The sequence below is a fragment of the Triturus cristatus genome, chromosome 9 (genome assembly GCF_964204655.1).
Source record: "Triturus cristatus chromosome 9, aTriCri1.1, whole genome shotgun sequence".
Lineage (NCBI taxonomy): Eukaryota > Metazoa > Chordata > Amphibia > Caudata > Salamandridae > Triturus > Triturus cristatus.
Genome location: NC_140592.1, coordinates 838,408,206 through 838,420,958, shown reverse-complemented (window position 1 = coordinate 838,420,958; position 12,753 = coordinate 838,408,206). Strand labels below are relative to the sequence as shown.

Sequence of the window (12,753 nt, the reverse complement as noted above, 5' to 3'; positions counted from 1 at the left end):
AGATTGGGAATCCAAGAAGCTGGACCATCTTGGGAAGAAGATGTTTTCTTCCGCCAGCTTAGGAGTGCGGTCGGTGAACACCGCATCTTTCTTGGGCTGTTATTCTCACTCCGTGTGGGACACGGTAGCGCAAGTGCTGCCACTGTGCCCGGAGGAGACCTGGACTGTACTCTCCTGTGCGCTTCTTGAGGGTAGAGTCGCAGCAAAGTTCGCCATCCGCTGTGTGCTACACACCGCTGACTCGCTAGGCAGGACAATTTCCACGTCGGTAGTCTTAAGACGCTACGCCTGGCTGAGGACCACTGGTTTCTCCGGGAATGTCCTATCGACACTTTTGAACATGCCCTTTGATGGCCGTCGCCTGTTTGGCGACAAGGCAGACAACACGCTCAAGCGCTTCAAGGACTCTAGGGCTACAGTCAGATCCTTGGGCCTCGCTACCACCTTGTGCCCTGTGCAGTCTGCCTTACTCACATTTCGTGGCTACGGAAGGGGTGCCCCACTACATTCCACCCAGGGCCACAGACCAGTGCAAACTCCTCAGCCTCTGCGTGGTCCGGGGACATAGGACCCAATGCAGTGGCTCTGGGGGCCTGCGATCAGGCCAGTCCAATTGTCCCTCCTTTGCAGCAGCCTCCAAACCTTCCTAATCCGACCTATCTGAAAGAAACAATTAGTTATAGATTCCTTACCTTAGAATTACCCCCAGCCGTCAGACTTGATCCGGAAAGTTTTTCGTCGGCAGTACCCCTGCGCGTCGAAAAGTGGCGTCGGTCGACTCCGCGTTTGTCGTAGTCACCGGGATGACATTGCAGTAGTTACATAGACGCCGCCCTCTCGCGCTGATGTCACAGCTCATCTGCGCAGATCAGGGGTTCCAGTCTTTCCCTATCTCGACGACTGGATGTTGAAGGCAGGCTCACCCCAGGCTGTCCTCTCCGACCTCCAGATTACAGATGACCTGCACTCTCTGGGGTTCTCTATCAACGTGCCAAAGTCACACCTGACTCCCTCTCTGACGCTCCTCTTCATCGGAGCGGTTCTGGACACGATGCAGTTTCGGGTCTATCCTCCCAAACAGCGAGTCCGGTATATTTAGGCTATGATTCCGATCTTTCAGGCTCTATCCCGGGTTTCGGTCAGGATGACCCTTGGGCTACTGGGCCTGATGGCCTCCTGCATCCTGCTGGTGAACCATGCCAGATGGCATATGCAGGCTCTGCAGTGGGACCTGAAGCTCCAGTGGGCACAACATCAGGGGAACCTGTCCGATTGCATCCAAATCTTGGAAGGCACTGCACACCAATTGCAGTGGTGGCTAACTAACCAGGATTGCGTCAACGGCAGATCCCTCTCCCTTCCCCAACCATAGTTCGCAGTGGTAACCGATGCATCACTTCTGGGATGGGGGCGGTCAAATGGGGGAGGTAGAGATCAGAGGCCTCTGGTCTCCGTCGGAGTCCGGGCTCCACATCAACCTTCTGGAGCTTTGGGCGATTCGTCTTGCACTCAAAGCATTCCTACCCTCTTTCCGGGGAAGAATAGTGCAGGTGTTCACAGACAACACCACCGCCATGTGGTACTGCAACAAATAAGGCAGGATGGGGTCGTGGACCCTATGTCAGGAGGCCCTCCGCCTCTGGACATGGCTGGAACATCAGGGCATATCCCTGGTGGTTCAACACCTGGCAGGTTCCCTGTACGCCAGGGCGGGCAAACTCAGCTGCAGGTGAATGATGGATCACGAATGGCATCTTCACTGAGAGGTGGTGCAAGGTCTCTTTCGACAGTGAGGAGAGCCTTCAATACATCTATTTGCCACCAAAGGGAACGCGCAGAATTCTGCGCGTTGGAATTTCTTAGGCGGCACTCGGTAGGCGACACTTTTCGTCACAAGTGGAGTTGCGGTCTTCTATACGCCTTTCCGCCTATACCACTTCTGCCCAGAGTGCTGAAGAAGATCAAGTGCGACTTGGCCCAAGTCATTCTTCTGGCTCCGGATTGGGAACGAAGAATCTGGTATCCCGAGCTGCTACACACATGGCCATCGATCCTCCAATCAGACTGCCTCTTCGGGAGGATCTTCTGTCGCAGCAGCAGGGGACAGTCCTCCACCCGAATCTGTCCAGCCTCCCCCTCCCTGCGTGGAGATTGAACTGTGGCAGTTGACGTCATTTGACCTGCCTCCCGAAGTCAGTGATGTTATTTTGGCAGGCTGGCGTCCCTCCACTAAGACGGCATACGCCTGCTGATGGAAAGAATTTGTGGCATGGTGCACAGCAAAGGCTCTGGATCCCCTTTCCGCCCCTCTTTGAGGTTCTCTTGTTCCTCCTTTCTTTGGCCCAGCAGGGCTCTGCTGTGGGCACTCTGAAGGGCTACCTCTCAGCCATTTCAGCCTTTCTTAGGCTTCCTGATCAGCCCTCTCTTTTCAAGCCCCCTGTTGTAAATCGCTTCCTTAAGGGCATTACCCATCTTTTTCCTCCTATTCCCTTCGTAATGCCTCAGTAGGACTTGAACTTGGTTCTTACTTACCTTATGTGCGATCCCTTTGAGCCTCTTCATAACTGTTCTCTCAGACTGCTTACTTTAAAGACTGCCTTTCTGGTTGCCATCACCTCTGCTCGCAGAGTGAGTGAGCTCCAAGCTCTTTCTTCAAAAGCCTCCCTTTCTGGCTGGTCATCTGGACAAGAACATCCTCAGAACCAGACCTTCTTTTCTTCTCAAGGTGGTTACTTCTTTCCACATTGGTCAAACCATCACTTTGCCCACCTTTTTTATGCCTCTGCATCCTTCTAAGGAGGAAGAGAGGCACCACCGTCAGGATCCAAAATGTGCGCTTTCATATTATTTGGATCGCACCAAACAATTCCGTGGGGATGACCAGCTCTGTCGGCTACTTGGGCACCAAAAAAGGTCGGGCCATGCACAAACGGACCATCTCTAGGTGGGTAGTTTTGTGCATTAAAGCTTGCTACTCTTGGGCAAAGAAGGAGCCTCCAGTGGGATTGCACGCCCATTCCACCAGGGCAAAGGCAGCTACCATTGGTTTAGGACGGGGAGTCCTCCTCAGTGACATCAGTCAGGGAGCTACGTGGGCATCTCTGCACACGTTCACGAAACACTACTGCCTGGACAGCCAAGTCTGGAGAGTCAGCTTCTTTTGGCCGTTCTTTTCTCCAGGACTTTCTGGTGTGAACTTGGTTCGCAGACCCACCTTTTGAGTTTGGCATTGCTAGGGTATCTATTCTATAGGTAAGAAATCTATAACTGATTGTTTCTTTCAGATGAACAAGTTACTTACCTTCGGTAACGATATATCTGTAACAGACATAGATTAGTTATAGATTGCTTACGCACCACCCATCCTCCCCGTTCTGCGAACTGACTTATAGGGTCAGGGAATCCCTTTCAGGGCCCTAGTTTTGTGCACCAGTGGTCAGTGTCTTGCATGGCTCTACGCTTCTGGTGTGGAATGTAAAAGAACTGACGTCAGCGCGCGAGGGCAGCGTCTAAGTAGATACCGCGATGTCATCCTGGAGACCATGATGCCAACGACAAACGCGAAGCTGACCAACGCTACCTTTGGACACACAGGGCTACTGCTGACTAAACAATTCTCCGAATTCAGTCTGACGCCTGGGGGTAATTCTACAGGTAAGTAATCTATAACTAATCTATGTTTCTTACAGATATATCGTTACCATAGGGAAGTAACTTTTTCATTAGTTATAGATTCCTTACCGCCCTACCCATCCTCCCTGTTCTGCGAACTGACTACTAGTGTTAAGGACTCCCTTTAAGGGCCCTAGTTTTGTGCACCAGTGGTCAGTGTCTTGCATGACTCTGCACTTCTGCCGTTCAATGTCATGTAAAAGAACTGACGTCAGTATGTAGGGGTGGTGTCTAAGTAGATACCGCAACGTCATGACGGCGACCACGATGCTGACGCCACCTACCGATGCGCAGGGTTACTGCTGAGAAAAAATTTGCTGGATCCAGTCTTATGCCTTGGGGTAATTCTAAGGTAAGGAATCTATACCTAATCTATGTCGCTTAGAGATATATCGTTCCCGAAAGTAAGTAACTTATTCATCAGGTCCGTAGGGAGGGGCACTTTGCCAGTTTGGTCCTGCAGGACTTCTTAGTCTAAATTTGTCTGCAGTTCCACCTTCGAGCACGGTATTGGTTGGGTATTTTTTCAGAGGTAAGGAAAATGTAGCTATGTGTCTCTATCAGATAAACAAGTTACTTACGTTCGGTAACGCCTTATCTGGTAGTGACAATATCTAGCTTCAGATTCCTTACGGACCCACCCATCCTCCCCACTCTGCGAACAGATTTCTAGGGTCAGGGATGAAATCGTTCAGCGCCCTAGTCTGAACATACCAGCGTCAGTGCACTTGATCTTCACGCTTCTGGCTTGGAAAGACCTGAAAAGTAACCAACGTCAGCGTGGCGAGGTGGCGCCTACATAGGTGATGCAAATGTCACTTTCAGTGCCCAAGAAGCCATGCGGAGCCAACTGACACCACATACCGGCGCGCAGGGGCACTGTTCACAAAAATCCTTCCGGATCCAGTCTGATGCCGGGGGAAATTCAATGGTAGGGAATTTGAGGCTAGATATGGTCTTTACCAGATAAGGCGTTACGGAACGCAAGTAAATTGTTCATCTAGAAGACTGGCTATTGAAGGCGGGCTTGCCCCAGGTTGTCGTTTTCATCCTCCAGACTAAGGCAGACCTCCTGCACTTACTGGGTTTTGCTATCAACATGCTGAAGTCTCACCTCTCTCCCTCTCAGACGCTTCCCTTGACGAAAGGGAGCATCTAAGATGGAATGAATTGTGACTTCGGCACTTTGATCTGGACACGATGCAGTTTTGGGCCTATCCTCCCAATTGGTGAGTGCAGGATATTCAGGCTATGATACCGATGTTTTCAGACTCTAACCTGGATTTCGTTGAGACTGACTGAGGCTGCTGAGCCTCATGGCTTACTGCATCTTGCTTGTGACACAATCCCGCTAGCTTATGTGGGTTATGCAGTGTCACCTCAAGTTCCAGTGGGCATAGCATCAGGGTAATCTCTCAGACATGGTTCAGATCTCAAAGAGAACTGCAAAAGATCTGCGGTGGTGTTTCACAAACTGCGATTGTGTCAGCAGCCGACCCCTCTCTCTTCCCCAACCAGATCTGACAGTGGTGACAGATGTGTCACTTCTGGGATGGGACAGCCATCTGTGAGAGGTGGAGATCAGAGGCCTCTGGTTTCCAGCAGAATCTGGACTCCACATGAACCTTCTGGAACTCCCGGCAATCCGTCCGACATGAAAAGTCTTTCTCAAAAAGAACAAATGATGGATGGAAAGCCGAACAATGCAAACCTTCACCTCCAGTCACAAAGATCTTGTTTAATCCATCATTTTCTGATGGATACATCTGCCTGTGGATTTCTCACCTTTTGAATTGCCCCATGCAGAGCATTCCACAGAAACTTTTCTCCATAGCTCTCCCACGTTGAGTAGGACGTCACAGTGGAATGGCTTCGCACGCAACTCTGCGAAACACCATCGGATCCATAAGAAGACCTTGTTGGAGTGCTGACGTCAGTTCCCTTTTTTCTGCGTTGTCGACGCATAACGTTTTTTTCCCAGAGCTCTCTATTTCTGCGAGCTTCTTTGTTACACTCTACGCGTTGTGGTAGTGCTCATGGCTGCCCAGAAGAAGTCTGGATTTAAGCCATACAGGGAATGTGAGGGTCACATGTCGAATATCGACCCCCATGAGGATTGTTTACGGTGCGTCTCTTCGGACCACAATGTCAAGGGGCGTTCACCATGCAGGCATATGAATCCAAAGGTTTTAAAGGAGAAGGTGGCCAAGCTGTTTATGGCCATGGAGAAAAAGCCAAAAAGGGGCTAAAGGAGGTCGAGACCTAAGTCGCCGACGCCGCATACCTCGAAATTTCCAGGAAGCATAAAAAGAAGTGGCACCATAGATCCAGGCATCGGTCACCGAAGGATGAAACACCAAAGTCGGGGTCTTTGGTTCTCCGACATCACCGCAAGGATGAAGTCTTTCCTTCCCCTTCTCCTCAGGTGATTCTGGCTCAGAGAGTCTTTCTGATGCCAAGAGAAACAACGTCTTTGCCTTCGGCCACTCCATCCCCGGCTCCAGGGTTGACGGCACCTCAACTGGAGCCAATTAGTCTGCCTCCTCGAGCAGTCTCTAAACGGGCAGTCCCAGATCCAGGACATCCAGCCTTTCCAGCTCCAAGTACGGATCCCTTGCATTTCCTTAATGAGATGTTTGGAATGTTTGCCAGAGCGGTTACCCTGCTGGTGTGCTGGTTGGCCCCATGGGACCCCTTTCCTACTCCCTTGTGGGTTTGCCACCCCACTTCTCGATGCCGGTGCAATCCCTGGAAGTGCAGTTGGACAGGTCTTCTCCGGTGCCGTCTTGCTGTGGTCCGGCACCGACTTGGCCTCCACCGGCGTCTTCGACTATTCCTGTGGAGCCTTCATCGACGCCGGTCCCTTGGATGGGATCTAGAAGGGAAGCCGAAAGGCTGCTGGAGGTGGAGGAGTATCAAGAGCAGTGGGAGGAGGCTGAAGATGGTGTAATTGTTGACCCTGTGCAGGAGTTTGAAGGCCTACAGGAGGCTGTCGGAGTGGACACATCACCTGAATGGAAGCTCTCTTCACCAAAAGGCCTTCCAACGCAGGAGGTTTCCCAGGGCGCTCTATTTCTGGGCGCTTTTTTGTTACATTCTACTCGTTGTGGTAGTGCTCATGGCTGCCCGGAAGAAGCCTGGTTTTAAGACATACAGGTAATGTGAGGGCCACATGTCGAATATCGACCTCCATGAGGGTTGTTTATGATGTGTCTCATTGGACCACGACGTCACGGGGTGTTCGCCATGCAGGCGCACAAAACCAAAGGTTTTAAAGGAGAAGGAGGCCAAGCTGTTTATGGCCAAGGAGAAAAAGCCAAAAAGGGGCTGAAGGAGGTCGAGATCCAAGTCGCCGATGCCGCATACCTCGAAATTTCCAGGAAGCATAAAAAGAAGTGGCACCATGGATCCAGACATCAGTCACCGAAGGATGAAACACCAAAGTCGGGGTCTTCGGTTCTCTGACATCACTGCAAGGATGAAGTCTTTCCTTCCCCTTCTCCTCAGGCGATTCCGGCTCCGAGAGTCTTTCTGATGTCAAGAGAAACAACGTCTTTGCCTTCGGCCACTCCACCCCCGGCTCCAGGGTCTAGGGCACATCAACTGGAGCCAATTAGTCTGCCTCCTCGAGCAGTCTCTTAACAGGCAGTCCCAGGACATCCAGCCTTTCCAGCTCCAAGTACGGATCCCTTGCATTTCCTTAATGAGATGTTTGGAATGTTTGCCAGAGCGGCTAACCCTGCTGGTGTGCCGGATGGCCCCATGGGACCGCTTTCCTATTCCCTTGTGCGTTTGCCACCCCACTTCTCGATGCCGGTGCGATCCCTGGAAGGAAGAGTGCAGTTGGACAGGTCTTCTCCGGTGCCGTTTGGCTCCGGTCCGGCACCGACTTGGCCTCCTCCGGCGTCTTCGACTATTCCTGTGGAGCCTCCATCGACGCCGGTCCCAAGAATGGGATCTAGAAGGGAAGCACAAAGGCTGCTGGAGGAGGAGGAGTATCAAGAGCAGCGGGAGGAGGCTGAAGACGGTGTAATTGTTGACCCTGTGGAGGAGTTTGAATGCCTACAGGAGGCTGGCGGAGTGGACACATCACCTGAATGGGAGCTCTCTTCACCAAATGGCCTTCCAATACAGGAGGTTTCCTCATATCACTCTGTAATAAGGAAGGCAGCAGATCTGCTGGATTTGCCATTACCTACTGCAAAGCTTAAATCCAGCATTTTAACGGGAGTGCTTCATTCCTCTTCTTGGTGTGGCAGAAGCAAATGACTACCCCTATGGTGTCCCGATCGGTAGCAAGGAGGTATAAGATGGCCCCTGGAAATCCGGATTTCCTTTCCACACACCCGTCTCCTGAGAGTTTAGTAGTCCAATCATCATACTTCTCTAAACAGTCTGCAGGCTCTTTTCCCATCCTCGCTTGCAGATAGAGAATCCAAGAGGACGGAGCAATCGGCTAAAAAGGTGTTTTCTTTGCCCAGTATGGCTCTCAAATCAACAAATATAACATGCCAGCTGGGTCGCTATACCCACCCTCTAATGGACTCAGCGAGGGGGGGGGGGGGTGCTTCCTAAGCTTCTGGAGAATGTTCAGGGACATTTCACGGAAGAACTGTCTGACACCCAAGCTGCTATCCATCTGGTGATTCAATCAGGACTTGAGACTGCGGACTCTGTCGCCAGAGTAATGGGTTCCTCGGTTCCAACCAGGACCCACGCTTGGCTAAGGGGGGCTGTGTTTTCACCTGATATACAGGCCACCCTATTGGACTTGCCTTTTGATGGCTCTCATCTTTTTGGTGCCATAGCGGACTTGGCGCTACAATGCTTTAAAGATAGTAGAGCCATAGTGAGATCGTTGGGTCTCCAGTCCCAGCCCAGAGATTTGGGTACCGCAGATATTGCGGGTTTGGCAGGACTTAATCCTTGGAGCTAAACAGCAGCAGCAGTCACAACAGCAGCAACATGCGAATCCTCTCTATAGGCCATACAGAGGAAAAGGTAGAGGTCGTCTGCGAGGCACAGCTCTGCAGCAAGTCGTCTCCTCTTCTCCTACCCCTCCAACTGGTACCGCAGGGAAGCAGGTCAAGGTCCTCCATCCTAGAGCATGTTGGTTGAGGCCCAGTCTAGATCTCAAGGTCTTGAATTTTTATCTCAAGCAGGAGAAGTTAAAGATATTGACCCTAGCTCAGGTTCTTCTAACGTTGCAGCAGGAAGACTGGATGGTGTTGATCGATTTGCAGGATACGTATTTTCACATTCTTATCCTGAAGTCGTATCGGAAGTATATCCGTTTTACGGTAGGGTCCCAACACTATCAGTTTGGGATCCTTCTGTTCGGTCTTACTTCAGCACCTCTGGTCTTCACAAACGTGATGGCGGTGGTAGCAGCACATCTCAGAAGGTCGGGATTCCTGTTTTCCCCTATCTGGACAACTGGCTGCTCAATAAACATACCCAAATCTCACCTGGTGACCTCTCAGCATCAGCGCATCCTGTTCATAGGGGCAGTACTGGACACTACTGTGAGTTGTTCCTTCCTGCCTTCGCAGAGAATTCAGGACTTCCAGGCTATGATTCCACTTTTTCACAATTGAGCGGTTGTTCCAGTCCTGAAGGCCTTACGCCTGCTTAGTCTGTTTGCTTCCTGGATACGTTTGGTCATCCATGCACTCTGACACATGAGTGCCCTCCGGTGGTGCCTCCGCAGGCAGTGGTTTCAACACAGCAAAGATCTCAGGGATGTGGTCAGAATCTCCAGATACACTGCAGTTGAGTTGGTTGATGGTGGAGTGTCTCGGACCACCTGCCTAAAGAGAAACCGTTTCAAACTCCTCTACCGGTTGCCACAGTAATAACGGATGCCTCCACTTTAGGGTGGGGAGCTCATCTGGGGGATCTGGAGGTCAAAGGCCTTTGGTCTCCAGAGGAAAGATTGTTTCACATCAATCTTCTGTAATTGTGGGCGATATGTTTGGCTCTCAAGGCCTTTCTTCCCTCCCTTCAGGGTCAGTCAATTCAGGTCCTGACGGACAAAACTACTGCAATGTGGTACATCAACAAACGGGGAGGAGTGGGGTTGTATCGTCTCTGCGACTCTGGTCCTGGGCTCAGGACCATCAGATTTGCGTGATTGCAAATCATCTGCCGGGAGTGGTGAATGTGCGTGCGGACAGATTCAGTCGGCAGTACTTGGCTGATCATGAGTGGCGTCTCCATCCGAAAGGGAATCCAAGAAGCTGGACCATCTTGGGAAGAAGATTTTCCCTTCCTCCAGCTAAGGGCTGCGGTCCGTTAACACCGCATGCCTCTTGGGCTGTTATTCGCACTTCGTGTTGGATACGGTGGCGCAAGTGCTGCCTCAGTGTCCGGAGGAGGCCCAGACAGTGCTCTCCCAGGCTGTCGCTGCCGGTAGAGATGCAGCGCAGTTTACGATCCGTTATGGGCTGGACACCGCCGACTCTCTGGGCAGGACTATTTCAACGTCGGTAGCGCTTCGTCGCTACGCCTGGATGAGGTCCACTGGCTTTTCAGGGGATGTCCAGAACACCTTGATGGACATGCCCTTTGATGCCCGTCGCCTCTTTGGTGACAAAGCAGACAACGCCCTTGAGCGCTTCAAGGACTCTTGGGCTACGGCCAAGTCCTTGAGCCTCTCCTCCCATCCGGCGCAGTCTGCTTTTCACCCCTTTCGTGGCTACGGAAGGGGTGCCCCGCTATGTCCCACGCAGGGCGACAGGCCGCAGCAAGTTAGCCAGCCTTCGCGCGTCCGGGGACGTGTGAACCAGCGTTGTGGTTCCGGGGGCCAGTGGGCAGGCCAGTCCGCCAACCCCCCCTCTGCAACAGCCTCCAAACCCTCCTAGTCAAACCTTTCAGGGCCATCAAACGCCAGTGGGCAGCAGGATTTGCCATCACCTCCCCCAGTGGTGCACCATCACTTCGGACAGGTGGGTTTTGCAGATGGTCCGAAGGGGCTACTCCCTCCCCTTTGAGACTACCTCTCCAGCCATGCCACCTCATTACCACCGCATGTCGGAGGATCATCTGGCACTTATCCAGCAGGATGTTACGGCTCTCTTGGCCAAGGGAGCCATTGAGCGCGTTCCTGTCCCAGAAGTAGGTCGTGGTTGCTACTTTCTGGTTCCCAAGAAGGACAAGGGCCTGCGTCCTATCTTGGATCTCAGGGGCGTAAATCGCTTCCTCCGAAAGGAGAAGTTCAAAGTGTTGACGCTTGCTCAGGTCTCATCTGCCCTTGACCCGCAAGATTGGATGATAGCGTTGGACTTGCAGGACGCTTATTTTTACATCCCCGTCCTGCCGGCCCACCGGCTTTACCTGCTGTTCACGGTAGGCCACGAGCACTTTCAGTTTACTGTGCTCCCCTTTGGCCTTACCAGCGCCCCTCTGGTGTTCATGAAAGTGATGGCGGTGGTCGCAGCTCATCTGAGCAGATCAGGGGTTCCACTCTTCCCCTATCTCGACGACTGGCTGTTGAAGGCGGGCTCGCCCCGGACAGTCGTCTACCATCTCCAGACTACGGCCGACCTCCTGCATTTGCTGGGGTTCTCCATCAATGTGCCAAATTCGCACCTGATTTCCTCTCAGAAGCTCCTCTTCATCGGAGCGGTTCTGGATACGACGCACTTTCGGGTCTATCTTCCTGAACGGCGAGTCCAGGATATTCAGGCTCTGATTCCGATCTTTCAGCCACTATCCTGGGTTTGTGTCCGGACGACCCTGAGGCTGCTGGGCCTCATAGCCTCATGCATCCTTCTGGTCGATCAAGCCAGATGGCATATGCGGGCTCTGCAGTGGCATCTGAAGTTCCAGTGGGCGCAGCATCAGGGGAACCTGTCCGATTACGAGCAGATCTCGGAGGGCACTGCACAACAATTGTAGTGGTGGCTCACAAACCGGCATTGGGTCAATGGCAGATCCCTCTCCCTTCCCCAACCGAAGCACACAGTGGTGACGGATGCGTCCCTTCTGGGATGGGGCAGCCACATGGGAGAGGCAGAGATCAGAGGCCTCTGGTCTCCGGCAGAGTCCCGGCTTCATATCAACCTTCTGGAGCTTAGAGCGATCCAACTTGCACTGAAGGCATTCCTTCCCTCTGTCAAGGGTGTAGGAGAGTAGGGTCTGCTTCCTATGGTCACCCCCACTTTTTGCTTTTGCTTCATTGGTTTTCGACTTAGATGTGGCTGTGGGCCTGCTAATCAGACCCACAGCCCAGCTGTTCTCTCTCTAAATTCATACTATGTACTTTAGGTACATAACCCAATTGGTAAGGATCACCCTATAGGGCCCTATACAGTGTACCTTAGGTACCCAGGGCATGGGTGTACCCTAGGCCTACCAGAGGCTGCAGCATGTATTATGCCACCCCTGGCTGGCCTCCCATCATGACACAACTGGCTGATCACTCAGCTGGGGCAAGGTCGTGTAATCACCCCTTGCTTAGGTATAGTATTCCTATACCTACCTTATATATAGACACATGGGTAACCTTTCAGTCACTCCTATGACAGGCCTTAACAATCCTGAAGGCAGAGTGCTTGGTAACATGTGAGATGGTGCTCTAGCATGAGCTGAGCCTGTCTGCAGCTTTCGGAACCATGTCCTTATAGCTGTTCTATGATATCGCCTACCATATACTCTTAAAGTGCCTTATAATCCTCGCGGTTATGGTAACTATGGTTTGGCTTTATCAAAACATGTCGTGTAAGGTGTCTAACTAAGATTCAAGGCAAGGGGTTACTCAGAAAAAGACATTAACGCTACCACCAACAAAGCTAACTTATCACCTAAGGAAGAACTCTTGAATGGAAGGCCCACCATGAATCTTAACAACACTGACATACACATTGAGTCTACCAGCCCAGGCACAGATTATACTCACCTGATCATCACCTACAACATGAAGGAGCGCGCCATCAGGTTCATCATCAACAAGCATTGGGGCATTATCAAGTCTGATCCTACACTAGGGCCGCGGTAGCTCAACGCCATGACTTCACATTCAAGAGGGCGTTCTCCATGCACAGTGCTTTGGTCAGGAGCAGTCCTGAGGTCATCACCAAA

At 51.9% G+C, this 12,753-nt stretch overlaps 1 protein-coding gene across 1 annotated transcript in view; it reads left to right on the top strand.

Annotated features, from left to right (window-relative positions):
* The window catches only part of TDRD9 (tudor domain containing 9), a 2,714,501-nt gene that overhangs the window by 2,212,189 nt on the left and 489,559 nt on the right, over positions 1-12,753 (top strand). The window lies entirely within an intron of this gene.